Genomic DNA, 21,917 nt, shown 5'->3' on the forward strand with positions numbered 1-21,917 from the left:
TTATGATAATAATCTGTCATTATGCCGATATTCCACAGTTCTGATGTGTCCAGAACGACAAGTGTAATTTTTCTGATTCCTTAAGATGTATTTGGTGCCTACTTAAGGCCAAGGTGTCTATTTCGCTTTATCAACAGTTTCTCATCCAAACTAAACCACCCGCTCAACAGATATTCTATTCATCAGAGGGAGTCCCCACCTTTGAATGAAACTCTACGGGTCTTTATAACTTCGAGTAACGAGGGAGTGTCACCTCATTCTTAGTCTGAATCTCGTGTCGGTAGGTTGATCGCCCGCTGAGACTGTATTTATCAGAGGACGCTTTGCTCTGATATATGAGAACTGAGCCAGTGATACGTATTCAAGATAAGTACAATTAATAATTGTGTTTAACTATGGCACAATGTATGTGTGGTGTTTTAATTCAATCCGGGAGTGATCAGTATGAATGTAATAAGATAGTTACCTCTATCTGTAACGGTCATGAAAGTGACGCCGTGTGCGGGAGCGGTGTATTTATCTGACGCTATCAGGACGGTAATGTACGGTGTTATTCGGTGCTGCCTATATCCTGGCCAATAACTCATGTCAATATAAGTATAACTACTATAACAATCCGCGTGTGTGATCGCGAAAACTTTTGTAACCGTATGTTGCAGTGCTGCGCCAAGAACTGATTGCATCCAGGTGAAGTGCCCTTAAATTAATGGTGAGTGGAACAAACTAGCCAAGCATTAAGGGTGCGATCTTACACACGTGTATGACTAGCAGCGAAGAAGAAGTGCCTAATTCAACTATTTTACAGGAGCAACATCAACCAGCACTACGGAGCCAGCACCGCAGATCGATGGAGTGACTTCCCCCATCCTGGAGACTGACATGACCATGGCCTAAGTTCGTGGCGATGCTAGAGGAATCATCGCGGTGATGAAGCCGAAGCAAGCTAGGCTTTTTGTCTTTTTTTTTTTTTAGCATGCCTGGGGGATAGTTGTACAGTAGTTTAAATCAGTTGTATATAAATAATTTAAAGTTAATTTTCAGCCAGAGGGCACAGTGGTTTTTCAGTTCAGTTTACAGTTAAATGCGTTCTGGGCTGATGCATGCCTTTTATATTTCTTTTATATCTTTTTCCAGTTACTCAGATAGGTTTAAGGGCATGCCAGTGTAGATATAGGAGTGTTTTTGTGTGTTTTCAGTGTATTCCATTGTGTGGTCAATATGCAAGTTCTGGTCATTATTTACATAGGTTACATACTGGTGGTGACGTATGGGAGATCAGTTTACAGCTGTAGTTATTATCTTTATTTTTTTTTTTATGTATGGGAATTTCAGATGTGGTCTGGAACCAGAATTGCGGAAAATTCAACGTTGTTAGTTAGAGTCATTAATATTCTAGGGAAGCATGACTAACGGTCTTATCAAACAGCTGACTGACCGAATAAGACGCCAGAAGTTTTTAACCTGGGGCTGGTTATGAAAACCGTGTGGAATCACAAGGATATTGATGTATAATTAAGGGGTTGCTAGATTCAGACATTTGAAGGAGGCTGGAATTGCCATAGTCATGATATGAGGAGGGTTGAGAAACCAGATACTGCCAAATGCAAGGCCCGAGTATGGTCTCAAGATTGATAGTATGTGATGTGTGTATTCATTTGAAAGAAGCTGAAGCCCTTATTGATGTGCGTTTGTTTTAATCTGTGAATTGAGATTCGTTTTATGTAAGAAGCAGTAATAGAGCTGCAAGTGTTGTGAATTTATCCTTGTCTCTGAACGAGAGTTAGCAGGTAGAGACCAACCCTTTTCTTAACAAGTTGAGCGCACCGCCCCAAGGCCATGTTTTTGTAGAGTGCTAGGTGGACCGTTATTCGCGTATCTCCCCAGACAATTAGGAAGTTACAGGTCTCAGCTGTCTGCGACAGTGAAAGTGTTCCAGAATGAATAACCCTTGCATCTGACTTCTGGACATAAGCCATGTGTCTGTCTGCTAAGGAAGATCCCGATGACCACATGTGGAAAATTTATGCATATTTCATGTTTTTCTTTTACAGGTTCCATACGCCCTATTTTATTTACATGTGTTATCATGCCTATCTGGTTTTGATTCATGATTTGTGTGAGATGGTGATGGCTGATTTTGATTTGTTTTGTGTTTGTTTTGTAAGATGTGTCCATGTGACCAGCGTTGCATTAGATTATTTTGTGTTTAATTAGCTCGATAGTTAAATAGATGGTCGCTGGCATTCATGCCATTCAATTTCTGTGTGGGCAGCCACACATTTAGAATCTGTGTAGTTATAAGTTGCAGCTCAGGGATAGCGTTGCATTGAATTGATTTTGTTATTGTTAATAATGTAAATATGTATAGTTTAGATCGATTACTAATGTGTTTAACTATCTACCGTGGTCATGTAGAGACACTTTTCAAAGCAAATCCCATAGGGGATTATGACATTAAAGCGAAGTTTGCGTCGACTTAATTTAAACAAATGTAATCATCCGAAGTCACTCCCATGTCATGTGTTCTTTATTAGGGCCAAGTCCCTTGTGTATTATTTTTGTATTATGATGGACATGTGCGCAGCACATATTTGTTTGATTTTATTTGGCCATCAGTCTTTGTTGTTGTAATATATTTTGTGGCGTTTGTAATAAATCCATTTTACCCCATTTCTCTCTCTTATTCACGTAGTCTATGTACACGTATTCCTGTCATGTACCTTTGGTATTAAGTTCATGGAGAGATTAGATTATTAGTTTTACCCATATAATTTTGAATGGTAACCATGTGCTTTGCCGTGACAAGCCCGGGATATTGTGAAGGCAGGTATGGTACAAGCTGTCAGTGGTGAATTGATGTGGAATGACATAAGTAGAAGAATAAGGATTGGAACTTTTAAAAGTAGGAAAGAACATAATATGAAGATAAAGTTGGAATTCAAGAGGACAGATTGAGTCCACTATTCATTTATAGGATGAGGAGTAAGGGATTGGAATAAATTATCAAGGGAAATGTTCGATAAATTTCCAAGTTCATTGAAAATATTTAAGAGAACGCCAAGTGAACAATTATAAATAAATGCAAATTTGAGGTAAACAGGGAATCTTCCACCTGGGTGACCACCCTAAATGCAGATCAATGATGACTGATTACCTCCTTGTTGAACTTTTGGTCACATACACCATCATTAGAAGTGTGTTGACGAAAATATTGAAGGGTCTCGCGAAACCACGGTGCATTCCCATGACTCAGTAAGATCTCAACATCTTGTTGACAGTCTTACCCTTTGTATTTCACAAGCAGACATAGTTTATATACATTGGTATATTGCGTGCAGCTGTGTACTTGCATTCAGGAGATAGTGGGTTTGAATCTCACTTTTGGCAGCTCTGAAGATGGTTTTCCATGGTTTCACATTTTCACATGAAGCAAATGCTGAGTCTGTACCTTAATTAAGGCCATGGTTGATTTCTTCCCACCCCTAGCCCTTTTCAATCCCATCCCCATGTCCATGTTGTCTTTGGAGATTTGGATAAATAAATAAATAAATAAATAAATAAATAAATAAATAAATAAATAAATAAATAAATAAATAAATAAATAAGTTTGCTTACTATTTGTCTGCACATGAGTGATCTTCAATTGGAAGAGGGATTTGGAAGAATACCATTGACATTTTCTCTGAGAAGAGCATTCTTCATTTTTCAGAATCATTTATACTGCTATCAGAAGCCTCTAGATCTGGAAGTTTATTGAAGAAGAGTGACCTAGTATCAGAAGACGATGTGGCACCAGATTCTCCATCTTCTTCATCATAAATTTCCCTTCTATATTGTTCTCTCTTATCCTTCAAAATTTCTATTTTAGACTTCAGTAGCTGCATTAAAGGTGTCATGGTGTCAGAGAATTTTCCAAATTCCATGGCACTTCGCCAGGTTCTCCTGGACAGGGATGCCACATCATCTAATCTGGTCTCCAACCCAGTTTGTAATTCATTAAATATGTTTTCAGTTGTTCCTTCCAGCAACGAAATATAGTCTTTCTCCATTTCTCTCTGTCGAACACCCATATTCTTTATGTCATTTTTCTTTTCTTGTGTTTGCTTCATAGATGTAGTATATCTTGTTTGTTTTGGGGAAATATATTCCATACTTTCATGGAAGTCCTCTTTCTTATAAATTTCATCGATTTCCTCTGCTGTTGATCTTTCATTCATATTTCTTAGACTAACAGGAAGTCTAATATCCTTTGAAGCTTTCCCTGCAACTCTTGTTTCTTGCCATTGTTTCCTAGGCTTTGTTTCCTGGGCATGGATTTCAGGTTGTTTTTTCCTCCCCGATGAAGACAAATTACTGAATTCAATGTCATCATCTCCATACATAATATCAGCATCATTATCATCCTTTTTATTGACTTTCTGGACATCAACATACTCCAGTTCTTCATTTGAGCTGTTCACCTGGAAAGAAAAAAACAAAACCAATATTTAGTTATTTTTTGTCCCTTGGTATCCTAACTACTTCACCAATCTTTTATCATGGTTAGACAAAAAGTACACTGAAGATATCATTTTCTGCATGAGAAAGAGAGAGAAAACGCTTATTGTAAAATGTTGCTGCTTGTTTTGTTACAAGATACCAGACACACAGCTTAACAAATCAACAACAACAAGTGGCCTCCAGAGAGGTCTGGTGCAGGTTTTTCGAGTTGACACCGTATAGGCGACCTCCTCATCTGTAAGGATGGGGCCCTACCTATGATGAATTCTAATGATAAAGATGGCATACATACCCAGCCCCTGAGCCACTGGAGTTGTTACAAGTAATGAACTTCACTAGAGTGGACCAAAGACTTGCATGCCATGGAGCCAGACATGAATTATGATGATAGGGGAAACCGGGGCAAGTTGACGATGATAAGCTTTCTTTTGACATTCCGCCGGAAAATGGCACGTTTTACAGCTGTGTTGACATGCTTATTACTGCTTACCTTTTTCATGAAACAGTACTAGAATATTCAAAGTTCTTGTTTAAATAGTTTTTTTCATAAAGTAGTAAAGTTTATTATTATGTAAATTCATCATCTTGCCCCGTGCCCGGGGTAAGTTGACGAACCTATTGGGGTAAGATAACGAGCATTTTTCTCACTGTTTCAACACGGAACTTCACTAAAAGTTGTTAAACACACAATCAAAACATGGAGTAACTTAATTTTAATAATGTACTACACAAGGACATACATTTATAAAGAACATAAATTTGAAAAATGTTAAAATACTTTAAAATAAATTAAAAATAACTTTTAGAAGTTCCTGCTAAAATTAATAACTACTGTGCACTACACTGAATGCAAGAACTCTGAAGAAAACCGTTTTAAACTGGAATATACTCAGCACATATCACAGAGAAACTGTCCACTACCTTCATAAATTCAGCATTCTTCATGCCACCACACTTTACAATTATCATACACTGATCCAGTCTTCATTTAGAGGATTAACATAGGCTAATTTTATTCACTGTTTTCCATAATGTCTTTCTGTTGTCACTGCTGGAGAGCAATCTTCCTCATCAAATATTTGTGGGTTGACTGGGTCAATTCCACATGCTTCAAATCTTTCAATGGCGTTGCTCATATTTGCATTATGGGACATCTGAGATTCTTTGACAGCATGCATTGTGGCTATCATGCTTACTTCATCCTAGTCCCGTCTATCCGTCTTCCGTTGATAATTTCTAGGTATTTATGTAAATAGCGTAAGGGTACGGGTGACTACGTGTAGCCTATACCTGGCTTGGGGTAAGATTATGAATTCGTCAACTTGCCCTGTCATCTTGCCCTGTCATCTTGCCCCAGGCTACTTAGGAAGCAGTTTGCACTTATAATAGTCAGACGTCTTGCAATCAAGATTCGGTTAACACTGAAGTAATTTGGAAACACACTGACATTTAAAGAAAATAAGACAGTTAATTCATACTGTGAGCACACTAGTAGTAGAAGCTTCCTGCACATACCTCAGGTATTTTAGTGTGACAGCGCCCCCTACCACTGCCTGTCACAGACTGAAATAAATTTCCTTCTATGTGTAAGTTATACGTGTGAGATATCAGACCAAAGGCCACACGGTAGCTAATTTAGTGAACACAATACTACAAAAGTTATGGTAGATTCGTCATCTTGCCCCGGTTTCCCCTATTTGTTAATTGTTTATATAAATGCAATGTTGAATAATCACTACAGAGTCAAAATAACATTTTCCACTAACGAGCAAAGGTTTTCATCATTCATCATTGTTGACTTCCCCTTTTTCAGCTCCTGCCAGGTCGGGGTGTTGATGGCACTTCCTCACCGTTGCCTCTCCTTCCACCGCTCCTCTTCAGTAATTGTATTCCAGTCCAGTCTTCTTTTTCTTATACTGCTCATGACAGAATCTATCCATCTAGCTCTGGGGTTCCCTCTTGCTCTCTTTCCTTCTATCTTATCCTCCAACACTTGTTTTGGTATCCTTCCCTCCTCCATCCTCATAACATGTCCAAACCATCTCAATTTATTCTTTTTCATCCTATCACTCAGTTTTCTACCCCTGTTTGTTTTCTGACCTCAACATTTCTTACTCTGTCTCTCCTTCTTTTCCCTACCATACCCCTCAGGAACTTCATCTCAGTGGCTTGAATTTTACTCTCATCTCTTGCAGTCAAAGTCCAAGTCTCTGATGCATACGTTAATATAGGGGTATAGTACATCTTGTACATTATCTCTTTACATTTCATAGGAACTTCTCTGTTCCACACCAGGTCCCTTACATTCTGGTAGAATGTATTTCCCACTTGAACCCTTCTGCTGATCTCCTTACCCAACCTTGCATTTTGTGTTATTTCACTTCCCAAATATTTGAAGCATTTAACAACCTCAAGGTTTTGTCCCTTGATACTCCTTTTCCTTCTCTTTCTCCTCTTGTCAACACCACTGTTTTGTTCCTCTCCACACTGATTTTCATACCATATTTCTCAATATTGTCATTTAAAGCCTCTAGTTGGTTTGCACTTCTGTATTGTTAACTCCCAGATCACTATGTCATCTGCAAACAACAATATTTTTATATTTTTCTTATTTTCTTATTGATTGATAATCAATAAATCATTCCCCTCATACTGAACGGAGGGCCATGAACCGAAAAACTCTGTTGCTGTAACTTACACATTATTTCTCCTTCAACAAAAGAGGAATGCAGATTTCATAGATTTTTTTCAGAACAATTATCTGTCCTTTTTTAAATGGTCAAGTGATTTTATACTCTGAATTCTTTATAAATTCAGTTCATTCATATATCTCTACAGGGTCTACAATATGTTGTGATAGGTTGACACATGACAGTGTATTGATGTCTAAACTAAAGTATAAAATTTCCACATGTTTAATACTACACATTGTATGTAACACACTGAGGTCGAAGGCGGTACGCCGTACATTCTCTTTTTTTAATTATTGTTACTATTTATAAAAAAGTACTATGTGTGTTGATCGTCACAGCAGTGCAAGATTTGTTTCGTATACTTATTGCAGAAAAATAGATGGCAGCAAATTACATCTCTACACATCATAATCCTCCTTTCAAATCCTGTCAGAGCTGTGTCGACTTGACAGCAGTGCTTACATAATGGCAGCCGTGTGCGAACATAGACTGAACAACGGTAATTTATACCAACTGACCAGACCTAATAAATCACAAAAAACATTTATGTACTAACTCTGAAAAGTGGTGGCAAAAGGGGGCTCTGGTTAAGACACAGCAGGTCGTTATGCTACTTAGGTTCCAAAATGGGTTAAAAAACCAACTGACCAGACCTAATAAATCACAAAAAACATTTATGTACTAACTCTGAAAAGTGGTGGCAAAAGGGGGCTCTGGTTAAGACACAGCAGGTCGTTATGCTACTTAGGTTCCAAAATGGGTTAAAAAAAAGTAAATAAATGTAATGTAAATTTTAATCTTATACCAGTTGCATAGTATTATTTGAAGTAATTCCACATACTGTATATGAGCTGACTATGTTTGTAAGTATAGAAGATATTATAAGTAGAATTTTGTAAACAGTATAAATTTATTAAGGATGATCTGTTTGTTTAATAGAAAAAAAATTGTTAGCATAAATTGTATATTATTGTATTGTAGAAAAAAATTTTTCTTCTCTTGTTAATTTAAAATTTAGTGCTTGACAATAATGTATTTTAGTGTACCATTTGCCACCGAGGTAGACACCTCATTTGCAAATAAAGAGATTTTGATTTGATTTGATACCAATTGCTACATAGATTTGTCTCTTGTAAAAACAATTTTGCATGGCCTATAAATCAAATAAATTCATATGGCACCACTGATATGTTGCTGTCCAGCACTATCTGTTGGCCTGTTTGTGCACTCGTTGGTATCTGCCAAAATAGAATATAGTATTGAGGTCTTGTAATGTACCATAGTCAATATGGGGTTGAAATGATGTCTTCTTCATAGTAGTGGAAGTCCGGGACAGGATCCTCAAAATACAGGGAGACCCGAAAGTCCGTTAACATTTGACGAGGCAATACTTCCTGGAATATTGGAGGTTGAGAGGTAATAATTGATACACATGATTGGCATGACGTGGGGTTTTATTGACACCAAAATAAAGGGTAGAGAAAATTCATTAATATAATATCCTATATAAGTGGTACTAGTTTCAACCCTACATACACTGGGCCATCTTCAACCACGATCTATTTGGAAACATATGTTTATATACAACCAATAATAAAGAATACAATTTGGTATGTCTTAATTTAAAATCTAAGTCTAAAACATTGATGAAGTCAGACTACACATTCAAATTGAACCTAAAATGACACGTTAAAACTGTTGTGGTTGGTGTTGAACTATGTCAATGCCCATATAGTAACCAAGCATTCTTGAGTCGATCTGGGAGTTGGTATTCCTTATCTGTATAGTTGAGCCATTTGATTTATAAATTATTTCTTGTTGAATAGTAACATGAGTAATGGTTAATATGTAGCTTGAAGGAGACATTCACAGCCTGAATAAGTGTTCCTTTTCATCAGATGTAGTAATCTATTGTTTAATTCGGTTTGAAGTGAACGTCTGAGCTCATGATTCTGTTCATACTTGTTTCAAGTGCTGCTGAGCTGAGTTCTAGAAGATTCCTCTAGTGCTAATATTTTAATGTTTCACCTGGTCTTCTGTGAGGTGCAGTCTTCCAATTGGAGGAAGGCTGAGAGCTTGCACAGGACATGTGATTGTGATGAGTGTTCTTTTTTTTTTTTTTTAAATTTTTAATTTCATGCTTGCTTCATATACATATATTGTTATTTATTTTTTATTCATGTATTGCCTTTACTTTGATTTTGACTGATGATGGTCTCTGGTAAGATTGAAACTAGTTTCAACAAATATATGTAACTTTTTTAAGGTTACAACAAACAGTATCGAATAGCTTTTGTTTTACACTATAGTGCCTACAATATCAAAAGCTCATAAAATTGATCAACAATAACATTACATTGTCCATTGTTGGTTGTCATGTTCATTGTCTCTTCTGCTGCCACTCAACTCCAACAGATGGGATTACTGCTGCATACCGAGTATAACAGCCTGCCTGAATATTGGCGGGAAATAGCTGGGGAGTTAGGTAACTTTCTTCTGTAACACACTAGTTCATCATAGTATTCCAGCAATTCGATTTCTACTGAGGTGCTCATTGGAATGATCAGTGTGCACACTTGCCGGAATAATGGCACAGGAGTGTTCATGGCTGTCTGTGGCCTGGTCATTCCAGCTCTGGAACTTTGGATAGTTAGATTGGCAGCATAGTACTGATTTTTAAAAGTGAGAAAATATGTGGTTTCTCATTTGATCGAGTATTTCATATGACAGCATTGCTTTTAATTGCAACATTCCTACTGACGTCATTGCCATGACCTATGTTGATTTCAGTTGGGAAAACTATTAAGACAGTCTTTCTGAGGATGTAAAAAGGCAGGTGGAGAGTGAGTGTGCCGTTATAATGAAAAGTCCCCAGGTTGGTTGTGACTAATGGTAGGTAACCCAGTCTTCGCATGAGAAAAGATGCATGGTGATGTGTATCTGGGGTAATGTTAAGAGCTATGCAATTTAATGCAATCTTACAACAGTAATTAAAACTGAGAGGGCTTTTCCTATTTGTGAAACTCACAACCTGACTTTTAACCCATTTTTGCCTGTCCTTTTCAATAGTTTTATGAACATTTAATACCGGTAGTAATCAAACATGGCTGCACGCAATGGCATTACAACGGATGAAAATCATACATATATAAGAATATTAATGAAAGTGTTAGTCGCTTAGCAACCTGCTAAGTACAGAATGTATTGCGGGTTAGGGTAAGCCTTCGCCTGTACTGTCCGCACATTTTATCTTGATGCATTTGTGTACGGGGTGAGGAGTAAGGTGGGAGCTGTCCCGGTATCGATAGTGCTGCCTGGTGCTGCCAACTGAATGAAAATGAAATCTGAATTGAATCGAGAATATGATCGATCGATATGAAATTTCTAAACCGTTATCATCTTAAGCCAACAACTATGTCACATACACATTATATAACATTATAAAACATATCTCTCGATGCGAATCTTGTTCCTAGCATGAATTCTATACTTTGACTTTGATGTGTAAACAACAACAGTACCAGTACGTAAAGTTTACGCCAGATGTCGCACAACGATGCTTAAGCGATTCATAGTTTGTGTTTCAAAGGTTGCCAGTATGAATCTCGAAGATCGCCGAGGTCGACCGATTCAGCACTAGGATGTAAATGCACCAAGATAAAGTGTGCGGATAGTACTTACTGGAGTGATCTTTTAATGATTTGAATTTATAATTTCTCAAAGATGGTTGAACTTAAGACCTATCAATACCTCATGATTCACCAGCAGATAATCCCGGAGAGAATAAAACATAAATGAAGCAAATTGGTCCAGTTGAATGTTGGACGAACAGATTTGCCAAAGCTGTTTTTAGTAAACTCTTTTAATGTATCGGTAATTTTGGTGAGATATACAGATATTTTTTTAATGTTCTTAATACATTTTCAGACATAAAAATCAATATCAGTAAATATATAGAAATAATTTTTGTTTTGCTAGAATATTTTTAAAAAATTAATCAAACCTCTAAATATTTTCAATACTTACTGTGAAACATATTGTTACCTCCATTTTTAAACAAATCCTTGTGTTGCATTGCACACATGCGTTAAAGCATGTTCTGCCCACCAGACTACTATGAATTTACCTTTCTACTTCACCCGTTGAGTTCTAAATCTTACTGTTCTGATACTATTTCTGTAAAATCTACTTGAAAGAAAAAAAAGAATAATTGTTACTAAAGTTATAAATTTTTTTGGAAGACCCCCCCCCCAAAAAAAATCCTAACCCCCTCCAAAAACAAATTCTGGGTACGCTCAGTCAGTAGTGTCTTCTCACTGTGCGCTTTCTTCCTGTAACTTAGAGTGAAATTCTCATATCGAACGAACCTCGATCTACTCCTCTGTCCAGAATTAGAAATCCTTGAACTGGTCGAAACGAACCCAGGGCCTTGGAATAAGAGACAGGCATGCTTCCTCTACAGCACAGGGCTGTCTAATAATAACAATTAGATTAGTATTACATTCACGAGCTCTGTGGGTGGAGTCAAAGGATGCATTATCTGTACCTCTGCGTGTCGTAAGAGGCTACTAAGAGGAGAGCAGCAACCAAAGAATCTGTACTCGCCACTACTCCTGGTATGTGTGCGTCACACATCTGGCACATCCTTCCGACATCATGTGCACCCAGTAATAGTGTTGTCAGACACAGTCTAAAGTCTTGTTCACTCCCAGGTGGCCGGCAGTTGTGCCTGCATGTAATTCAGTCACCATTTCTTTCCTCATACTACTGGAGATTATCAGCTGGGTAATCTGCTTTTCTCTCTCTCTCTCTCTCTCTGGCGATGTCCTTTCACTCCGGTCTCTGTCCTGACTCAACGTCGCTGGGCTGAGTGGCTCAGACGGTTGAGGTGCTGGCAGGTTCAATCCTGGCTCAGTCCGGTGGTATTTGAAGGTCCTCAAATCTGTTAGCCTTGTGTTGGTACATTTACTGGCATGTAAAAGAACTCATGCAGGACTAAATTCTGACACCTCGGCGTCTCCAAAAACTGTAAAAGTAGTTAGTGGGATGTAAAGCAAATAACATTATTATTATGACTCGAAGTACTGTAGAATCTGCCCGATGTCGTCCTTCAATTGCTTGCTCCTCCCTTACGGCGCCTCAATCCCAGCCTTCAGCGGCAGGGGCCCTCATGGCTCGGACATCCACAGCGCCCACCTGCCTCTCCATCTGCTGGCAGTGTGCATGTTTCTGGCCGGAACATCGGCATTGCAGTTTCTCCTTCCCTGACTGTGTACAGTGGCAAATTGTACTCTTGGAGGCTTTGTATCCAACAGGCCATCTGCCCCTCTTCATTACAGAAGCTCAGAAGCCAGCCCGTGACAGAGTGGTCAGTATACAGATAGAATGGCTGCCTGTACAGGTACTTGTGGAGGTGCTCTAAGGTCTTCATGATGGCCAATAGTTCCTGATGCATCGTGCAGTAATTCCACTCATCTTTGGACAAAGTTTGACTGCCATGTGTGATCACATTCTCCTGGCCTTCCTGCACCTGCAACAGCACCCCACCAATTCTCACATCGCTAGCATTGGTGTCCGCCATGAAGTTCTTTCCAAGATTCACGTATCCAAGGATTTGTGCCATACACAGGGACTCCTTCTTATGACCTTTGGAAAGGCCTCTTCTTCTCGGCTACCTATTAGTTTTCACTGATAATTATGTACAGTATATAGAGAACAATTTGAACTAATTGTATTTGTTTAGCATCAAGAGCAGTTGTACCACACTAAAAAAGTTAACTTGTAATTTAGATGGAATTAACTTTTGTTCAGTGACTCCTTCTTCATTCATTGCTTATGGCATTTAATAACTAACAGGTAACACAGAATTTCATTTGGCAGCAGACTTCAAATTTAGTAATTGACAAGTATGATACAAATGATGAAGATGATGATAAAAAGTACAACAATTTCTGGCCAGGTTACCTCACTTTGGTTATGGGATGGCCTGTACAGCCAGTGTCATGACATGGCATATGGTTAATATTATTATTATTATTAAAGTTACTTGCCTTTACTTTAGAGACTTTCCTACGAGTCAGGGGAGCAGATAAACGACGCATAGCTGCCTGTTGCTGTGCAAATGTAGGTTTTGGCTTAACTTCATCACTTTTGAGACTTAGTGCTTCTGGAGAAGAATTATCGCTGCGAGATCTTTTATGGCTGTGAACAAAAACCTGCACAAACAAACATATTCTTATTCAATGCAGTAGAAGGAATCAATCCAGCAAATTTGCAGTTATAAATAGTGGTGGTGGTGATGGGGTAGCAGTTACAACAACATTCAAAGGAGGAAAAGCTACTGTACAATCAATCAATCAATCAATCAATCAATCAATCAATCAATCAATCAATCAATCAATCAATCAATCAATCAATCAATCAATCAATCAATCAATCAATCAATCAATCAATCAATCAATCAATCAATCAATCAATCAATCAATCAATCAATCAATCAATCAATCAATCAATCAATCAATCAATCAATCAATCAATCAATCAATCAATCAATCAATCAATCAATCAATCAATCAATCAATCAATCAATCAATCAATCAATCAATCAATCAATCAATCAATCAATCAATCAATCAATCAATCAATCAATCAATCAATCAATCAATCAATCAATCAATCAATCAATCAATCAATCAATCAATCAATCAATCAATCAATCAATCAATCAATCAATCAATCAATCAATCAATCAATCAATCAATCAATCAATCAATCAATCAATCAATCAATCAATCAATCAATCAATCAATCAATCAATCAATCAATCAATCAATCAATCAATCAATCAATCAATCAATCAATCGCAGAGAAATTGGAAATTTATTGAACATCTCCCTTGGTAAGTTATTCCAATCCCTAACTCCCCTTCCTATAAACAGATAGTTGCCCCAGTTTGTCCTCTTTTTTTTTTTTTTTTGCTAGTTGTTTTACATCGCACTGACACTGACTAGGTCTTACGGCGACGATGGGACAGGAAAGGGCTAGGAGTGGGAAGGAAGCGACCGTGGCCTTAATTAACGTACAGCCCCAGCATTTGCCTGGTGTGAAAATGGGAAACCACGGAAAACCATTTTCAGGGCTGCCGACAGTGGGGTTCAAACCTACTATCTCCTGAATACTGGATACTGGCCGCTCTTAAGCGACTGTAGCTATCCAGCTCGGTAGTTTGTCCTCTTGAATTCAAACTTTATCTTCATATTCTCATCTTTCCTACTTTTAAAGACACCACTCAAACTTATTCGTCTACTAATGTCATTCCACACCATCTGTCCACTGACAGCTCAGAATATAACACTTACTTCATTAAAAAAAGAATATTCCTTGAGGATCCACCAATTCAATACATCATATAATGCCACTTATTACATACACATTCTAAAATATCAAATTGCGGGATGTGTTTTGCCTTGATTTAGGCATCTTCAGCTGCATATAATTGTTTCAAGATTAAAATTACTAACATATTTTCTTAAGCTATTAACAATTTCTGTCCCAGAAAATGGGTTGGAATATAGTACCATATCTGAAGTACTTATTTGATTATTGTTTGCATAAAGGAGCTATACCAAATGAATGGAGATTTGGTATGTAGCCCCTGTGTATAAAGGAAAGGATGATAGACCATAAAGCTGAAAATTACAGGCCAGTAAGTTAGACATGCATTGCATGTAAACTTTGGGAAATCATTCTTTCTGATTATATTAGACATGTTTGTGAAATTAATAACTGGTTCGATAGAAGGCAGTACAGATTTAGAAAAAGTTATTCCACTCACGCTCAACTTGTAGGATTCCAGCATGATGTAGCTGGTATCTTGGATTCAGGAGGTCAAATGGACTGTCCAAGGCATTTGGTAGGGTAGTTCATGCGAGACTATTGGCAAAAATGAGTGCAATTGGACTAGACAAAAGAGTGATTTAATGGGTGGCTATACTTCTAGAACACAGAACTGAGAGAATTAGAGTTGATGAAGCTTTATCTGAGCCTACAACCATTAAGAGGGGTATCCCTCAAGGCAGTATTATTGGACCTTTATGTTTTCTTATGTATATAAATGACTAGCAAGATACCCGTGCTTCGCTACGGTATTATACTGAAATTTATAATTGAATGCATAACGTTTGATATATAATTCTCCGAAATTCGTGATCTGACTCGTTTTCTGATAGAATCCGCCAAAATTTGCGATCTGACTCATTTTCTGTGAGATTACGGCAACTTTCCTCCCATTTTTCAATCTTTCTTTCCAGCAATCAATTTCGTACTTCCCGGGATAGGTCCAGGTATTCCACCCAGTCAGTTGGGTCCCTAAATCTTTGCCATCTTTTCCTATAAGCATTTTTAATATGGATCAAATCCTTGAGGAGATCTGGCGTGGTGTCGTCTTGAGAGCCTTGGCGGTACTGAGCCCATGGCCGGACTGTATTCGTAGTCATTACCCGGCCAGGATCCGTTTACAACGCGCTCCGCACATTTTGACGACTGTCCAGAACATTATTATTATTATTGATGTTCAGGATTCCACAGCAAGATGCAAGACCGGTACTTGGTCGTAAATTACATCTGCTGCCATTGGCATTGCTGACTATGTGACTAGCACCATCGTCGCGCGTAGGCAAGTACGCGGGATGTCTGGCAATACGAATGATATACTTCCGTGCATTATTGACCTTATTATAGAGGTGAACAATTTCACCGTCAATATCATTCCTATCGTTTATTTCAAATGTGTTTAAATTTTTATTTATATGCCAGGAGAATTGACTGTAATCTAATAATGTTCTCCAAAGGAAAAGGTAGCTCTTGGAAAAGAACCCAGGAAAGATTAAAAATGATCATTTTATGATTAGCATATGTACATTGAAAATCCACAGCCTTTTTCCAGTCATTCGACCGGGTCAGGAATTGAATGAATGAAGCCCCATCTAGTGGCAAGAATAGGAATTGTGCCGGCTGTCGAAGCCTGTCGCTCTCCTCTGGGTCAATGATTAATAAATGACAAATGAAATGATATTGGAGAGTGTTGCTGGAATGAATGATGACAGGGAAAACCGGAGTACCCGGAGAAAAACCTGTCCCGCCTTCGCTTTGTCCAGCACAAATCTCACATGGAGAGACCAGGATTTGAACCACAGAACCCAGTGGTAAGAGGCCGGTGCGCTGCCACCTGAGCCATGAAGCTCCTAATAAGTACATTATGAACAATAAAATCAACTGGTCTCAACTCTTTTCCACCCTGCCGCCGTTAAGTTGATTCCCCCCCCCCCTAAAAAAGGAGCCGTGTTTCTTTATGTTTAAAGGAGATTCCAAATACCAATCTTAATGTCAGTTACCTTCATTTTTGAGATGTAAGTATCCCTATGAAAATAATTCACTTTTTTCACTCCTATTCACAATCTCCCCCCCCCCCCCCCAACGTGAATTTTCTGGCAAAAATACTTGTTTCTTTAAAAGTAAAGGATCAGTTTTTGAGGTATGAGTCCTCATAAAAGTAAATGAACTCCTTTTCACTCCCACCCTCAAGAGGATTTCCTGCAATACACATTTCTTTATTTTCAATAGAGATAAAAAAAATACAAATTTTCACTCCTGTAACATGTTAAGTTTTTGAGATACACTGTAGAAATTCTCACTTTAAAATTTCACCCCCTTTTAGTGGATTTTCCAAAAACAAATCACCTATGTTTCTTTACTTTTACAGGAGATTTCAAATACTAATGTTTACGTCTGTAATATTTTACGTTTCTGAGATATACTGTAGATAATGTATTTCTAAAAATTCACCGCAATTTGTCACTCTTGTTTAACCCCATTAATTGGATTTTCCAAAAACAAAAAAAATACGTGTTTCTTTATTTGTAAGGAGATCCCAAATACCAATTTTCAGGTCTGTAATATCTCAGTTTCTGAGATATAAGTATCCTCATTAAAGGCATTCAAACCATTTTTTTTCTTTTTTCACCCCTCCTATTGGGATTTTCAGAGAACAAAAAAGTATGTGTTTCTTTACTTTTAAAGGAAATTCTAAAAACCAATTTTTACATCTGTAAACTTTTAAAGTTCTGAGATATAGATACACTCATTTTAAAAATTTACCCCAGTTTTCACCCCCTTAGCGACGGAATATAAAAAAATCCGCCCTTAGCGAGCACCTACATTGTAATATAAATGTATCCTCAAAACTTCATTTCTTTATGTCCAGTAGTTTTGGCTTGGCGATGATGAATCAGTCAGTCAGTCAGTCAGTCAGGACATGTTCTTTTATACATAGATATGAATAAAGAACTGGAATCAGAGATAAGGTTTTTTTACTGATGATGTTATTCTGTATAGAGTAATAAATAAGTTACAAGATTGTGAGCAACTGCAAAAAGACCTCGACATTGTTGTGAGATGGACAGCAGATGGTATGATGATAAACAGGTTAAAAGTCAGAATGTGAGTTTCACTAATAAGAAAAGTCCTCTCAGTTTTAATTACTGTATTGATGGGTTGAGAGTTCCTTAGGGGGATCACTGTAAGTACCTAGGTGTTAATATAAGGAAAGATCTTCATCGGGGTAATCACATAAATATGATTGTAAATAAAGGGTACATATCTCTGCACGTGATTATGAGAGTATTCAGTGGCTGTAGTAAGGATGTAAAGGAGAGGGCACGTAAGTCTCTGGTAAGACCCCAACTTGAGTATGTTTCCAGTGTATGGGACCCTCACCAGGATTACTTGATTCAAGAACTGGAAGAAATCCAAAGAAAAGCAGCTCGATTTATTCTGGGTGATTTCCGACAAAAGAGTGGCGTTACAGAAATGTTGCAAAGTTTGAGCTGGGAAGACTTGGAAGAAAGGAGATGAGCTGCTCAATTAAGTGGTATGTTCTGAGCTGTCAGTTAAGAGATGGTGGGAAATGACATTAGTAGATGAATAAGCCTGAGTGGTGTCTTTAAGAGTAGGAAAGATTACAATATGAAGATAAAGTTGGAATTCAAGAGAAAAATCTGGGGCAAATATCCATTTATAAGAGGGGGAGTTAGGGATTGGAATAACTTACTAAGGGAGGTGTTCAATAAGTTTCCAAATTCTTTGCAATCATTTAAGAAAAGGCTAGGAATACAGCAGATATGAAATCTGCTGCCTGGACGACTGCCCCAAATGTGGATCAATGTTGATTGATTTTGATTAGAATATGTGCATAAAATTTTCATTTTATGAAGTTGGTAGCATAACACACGTCTTGTTTAAAAAATCTTATAGACTTTAATAATCAATGAATTAGGGCTACTTTTACTGTATTTATTTGCTGTACTTCTCAAGGTTATATGTGAAGAAAATTCTTGGACCTGATTTGTCATTGTGGAATGAAATACGTAGTGCTTAGTCTTCTTATAAATCTGAAAGAAGGAAAACTAAATTAAGTGAATGTTAGGATTCAGAAACATATATTATTCGGTGAGATAGATTGGTCTGACCGTTGCCTACATTATACTAGCAGCTGTGACAAGTGGAAATCCAAAGGTGGTCCATAGAAGTTCTGCAATTATCCACTAGGCAGCACTTGTAAGACCTGGCTCTCAGGTTATGCCCAAAGAATATTTTATGAGTGGGTGCATAATTTACTTTTTCCAATACCACCAGAAAATATTTTCAGAAGTTTTGTGATTATTGCTTACCTCTTAAAATATGACTGAAGATGACTTTTTCAAATGCTTGCAGCTTATAGGGTTTTTCTCATGAGATTCCTGGGAATATCAAGTTTGTTGCTTATTTCATAGTGAAGATACTGCTTTAATGAGAAAGGCTACTCCAACTTCACCATTTGTGTAGATGTACCTTTTCAAAGTTCTTCTATGGGAAAGTTTCAAAACATCCATCGATCTAAAATAATTATATCCAATTGGAGATTTTCTGTGCCAAAGTACACATGCCTTCAGATTTGTTTCTTTATACATCATATTTTTCTCGCCATAGGAATCAATTTGTTCTAAAATGAAAGAAACCGGGCGAGTTGGCTGTGCGGTTAGGGGCGCGCGGCTGTGAGCTTGCATCCGGGAGATAGTGGGTTCGAGCCCCACTGTTGGCAGCCCTGAAAATGGATTTCCGTGGTTTCCCATTTTCACACAGGCAAATGCTGGGAGCTGTACATTAATTAAGGCCACGGCCGCTTCCTTCCCACTGTGAGACATTTCCTGTCCCATCGTCGCCATAAGACCTATCTGTGTCGGTGAGACGTAAAACAAATTAAAACTAAGAAACAATGTTAGGTTTTAGTCCACCCAATCAATACACATCACTTTACAAGTGAACTATTTAAATAAAATTGTAAATTGTAAAACAAATTGTAAAAAATTTTGAAATGAAAGACGCTTTAATTGCTCCATTGCTGGCATTTTATTGAAGCTTCTGTACTTTCTTGTCTAATTGTAATGCTTACTGCTTCTTCTGATGTTTCTTTAATTGTTTATTTTTCTTCTTTATCTTACCTATTGTTGCTTCGAGTAATTTGCTATGGAACTGTTTGGCTGTGTGTTATCGAAAGGTATCTCTTCATGATCAATTCGTTCTTGCACTAGCCTCTGTCTTTCTGGTGGCAAAGAATCTGATCTTGGTGCTGGTTTCTTTCAATCAGAAGTACACTTTAGTTTACAAGGAGGATAACAATGAAAAACTAAGGGAACCATGTCAGGCAGCAGTCACCTTTTAGTTGTACTAATACTAAAATCATGCTGTGACAGCAACGGAGATGCATGCAACGCTAGTTCAAGTGTATGGAATAAAAGTCTCAAGCAGAAATTGTGTTTCTGACTGGTTCAAATGCTTTTGGGGTGGACAGGAAACTCTTGTTGATGTGCCATCCATTCTGCTTATGGCTTTGGTTCCAAAATTTCATGCATCTCCGTCCGGTTTTCTCAATTTGTAGCAAAACTTGATGTTTATGCGTTGCTTCATTGCATTATGATGCAAGTATTGACACTCGCTACGTTCGACTGGCCACAGCAGACAAACCTGCATGAGCTCCGTGTGTTCAATGCTGCATAGTTCTTTTCGAGACGTCGCTCTATTCACATGTTCATGTACACAGTGTTGCTACACAGTGCCATTGTGGTATAGGACCATTCACTGTAACTTTTGCAAACACCTCGTACATCTCGAGTGGTTCTTTGAGAATAGCACTTGGTCTCATGTTTGCTAAGAAGGAAGCCATACTTTACAGTGTCGACTCAGTGAAATGTAACTCAAAAGATTTTCAGTATGTCGAACACACAAGTTGAATATAAATATTACACTATAACATACCTGTAAAAGAAAACATTTTTAACCGTTCAAGCCGGTTTGACACATACCTGTACGGACTAGGCTAGCAATGTTTTAGATGTACATCTGTGTGCCATCTGTTGGTAGTCAACATGAACTGCTAGACGGCTTGGAGCACAGGGTATCATTCTATGCAGGGGAGTATCTTCTACCGTAATGCGGCATTGTGATGGTGTATAAGGAATTTGCGTCTTGAGTGTTGATCATTGTAAAGAACATGGCGGCATCCTCGCATGGTCTATATTTGTCTAATGCAGCTCTTGAATGCATATTAGGTGAGAATAATCTGAATCATAATGAAAGTGTTAGTGATGATGATTATGCACAGCAGGAAATTACGTGTGATGTACATAATGATTGTAAAATAAGTGAATGCTCACCCAAGTGGTCATGGACACTTGTTGATTTGAATTTTATTCCAACAAGGTGGTAATTAGGCATTTTTTTTTACTTTGCATGCCACCTTTTTGTATGCAGATGCAACATCTGTATGATATGAACTACGTATCCACTTATTTTGAACAAAACCAGACAAGTCGTTTAGAAGTTATAGCAATGTTTTTGCCAGCATGTAAAATTGTGATATTTTTTAAAATTTATCACCGCTGTAAGGTAAAACCAAATACTTAAATACACCAACACCGGACAGCTCTATCTCAACAGAATTGAGCGGAGTGCGAACAGCGATGGTGGTGACATCTGATGATATTGATGTTGATTCCCAAAGGGAATCCGAAATATTTGTTCCGAATGAGTAAATTTATAATACCAATATATTGGTATTATATTGGTGCATATTGGTATTATAGTATTATATTGGTGCATATTGGTATTATGTTGGTATTATAAATTTACTCATTCGGAACAAATATTTCAGATTCTCTTTGGGAATCAACATCAGTATCATCTGATGGCCAAGCAGGCATCCATTTTTGGTAATGAGACAAAGTCTCTCATAGTGCATTGGCACTGCCGGTGGCTACAATTAGCCTACGCAGTGGCCTCCACGGTATGCACTAGCTAGCGTCTTGGTAGGTGTGCTAGGTACCAACTGATGAGCCCAGCCTAGCACATGGGGTCAAAACGCTGGCAACCAGGAATGAGTTAGCTGGAAAATTTATAATGTCCAATAACGGACCATTTACATTGGTATTATTATATGGTGGTGACATCTAGCGTGCAGGTGTGACAAGCCCAGGAACTGCATACTTATCTATGCTACAGTTGAGAGGAATGCATCTACACACATTGGAAATATTTTTATTAAAATAACTGAACAATCATAATAATTAAGAGTTAAATTTCAAAATATGAAATGCCTCCTTCATAAACCTCCAAACGAGCACTGTGTTAGCC

Source organism: Anabrus simplex, chromosome 3 (genome assembly GCF_040414725.1).
Source record: "Anabrus simplex isolate iqAnaSimp1 chromosome 3, ASM4041472v1, whole genome shotgun sequence".
In the NCBI taxonomy this organism is placed as follows: Eukaryota; Metazoa; Arthropoda; class Insecta; order Orthoptera; family Tettigoniidae; genus Anabrus; species Anabrus simplex.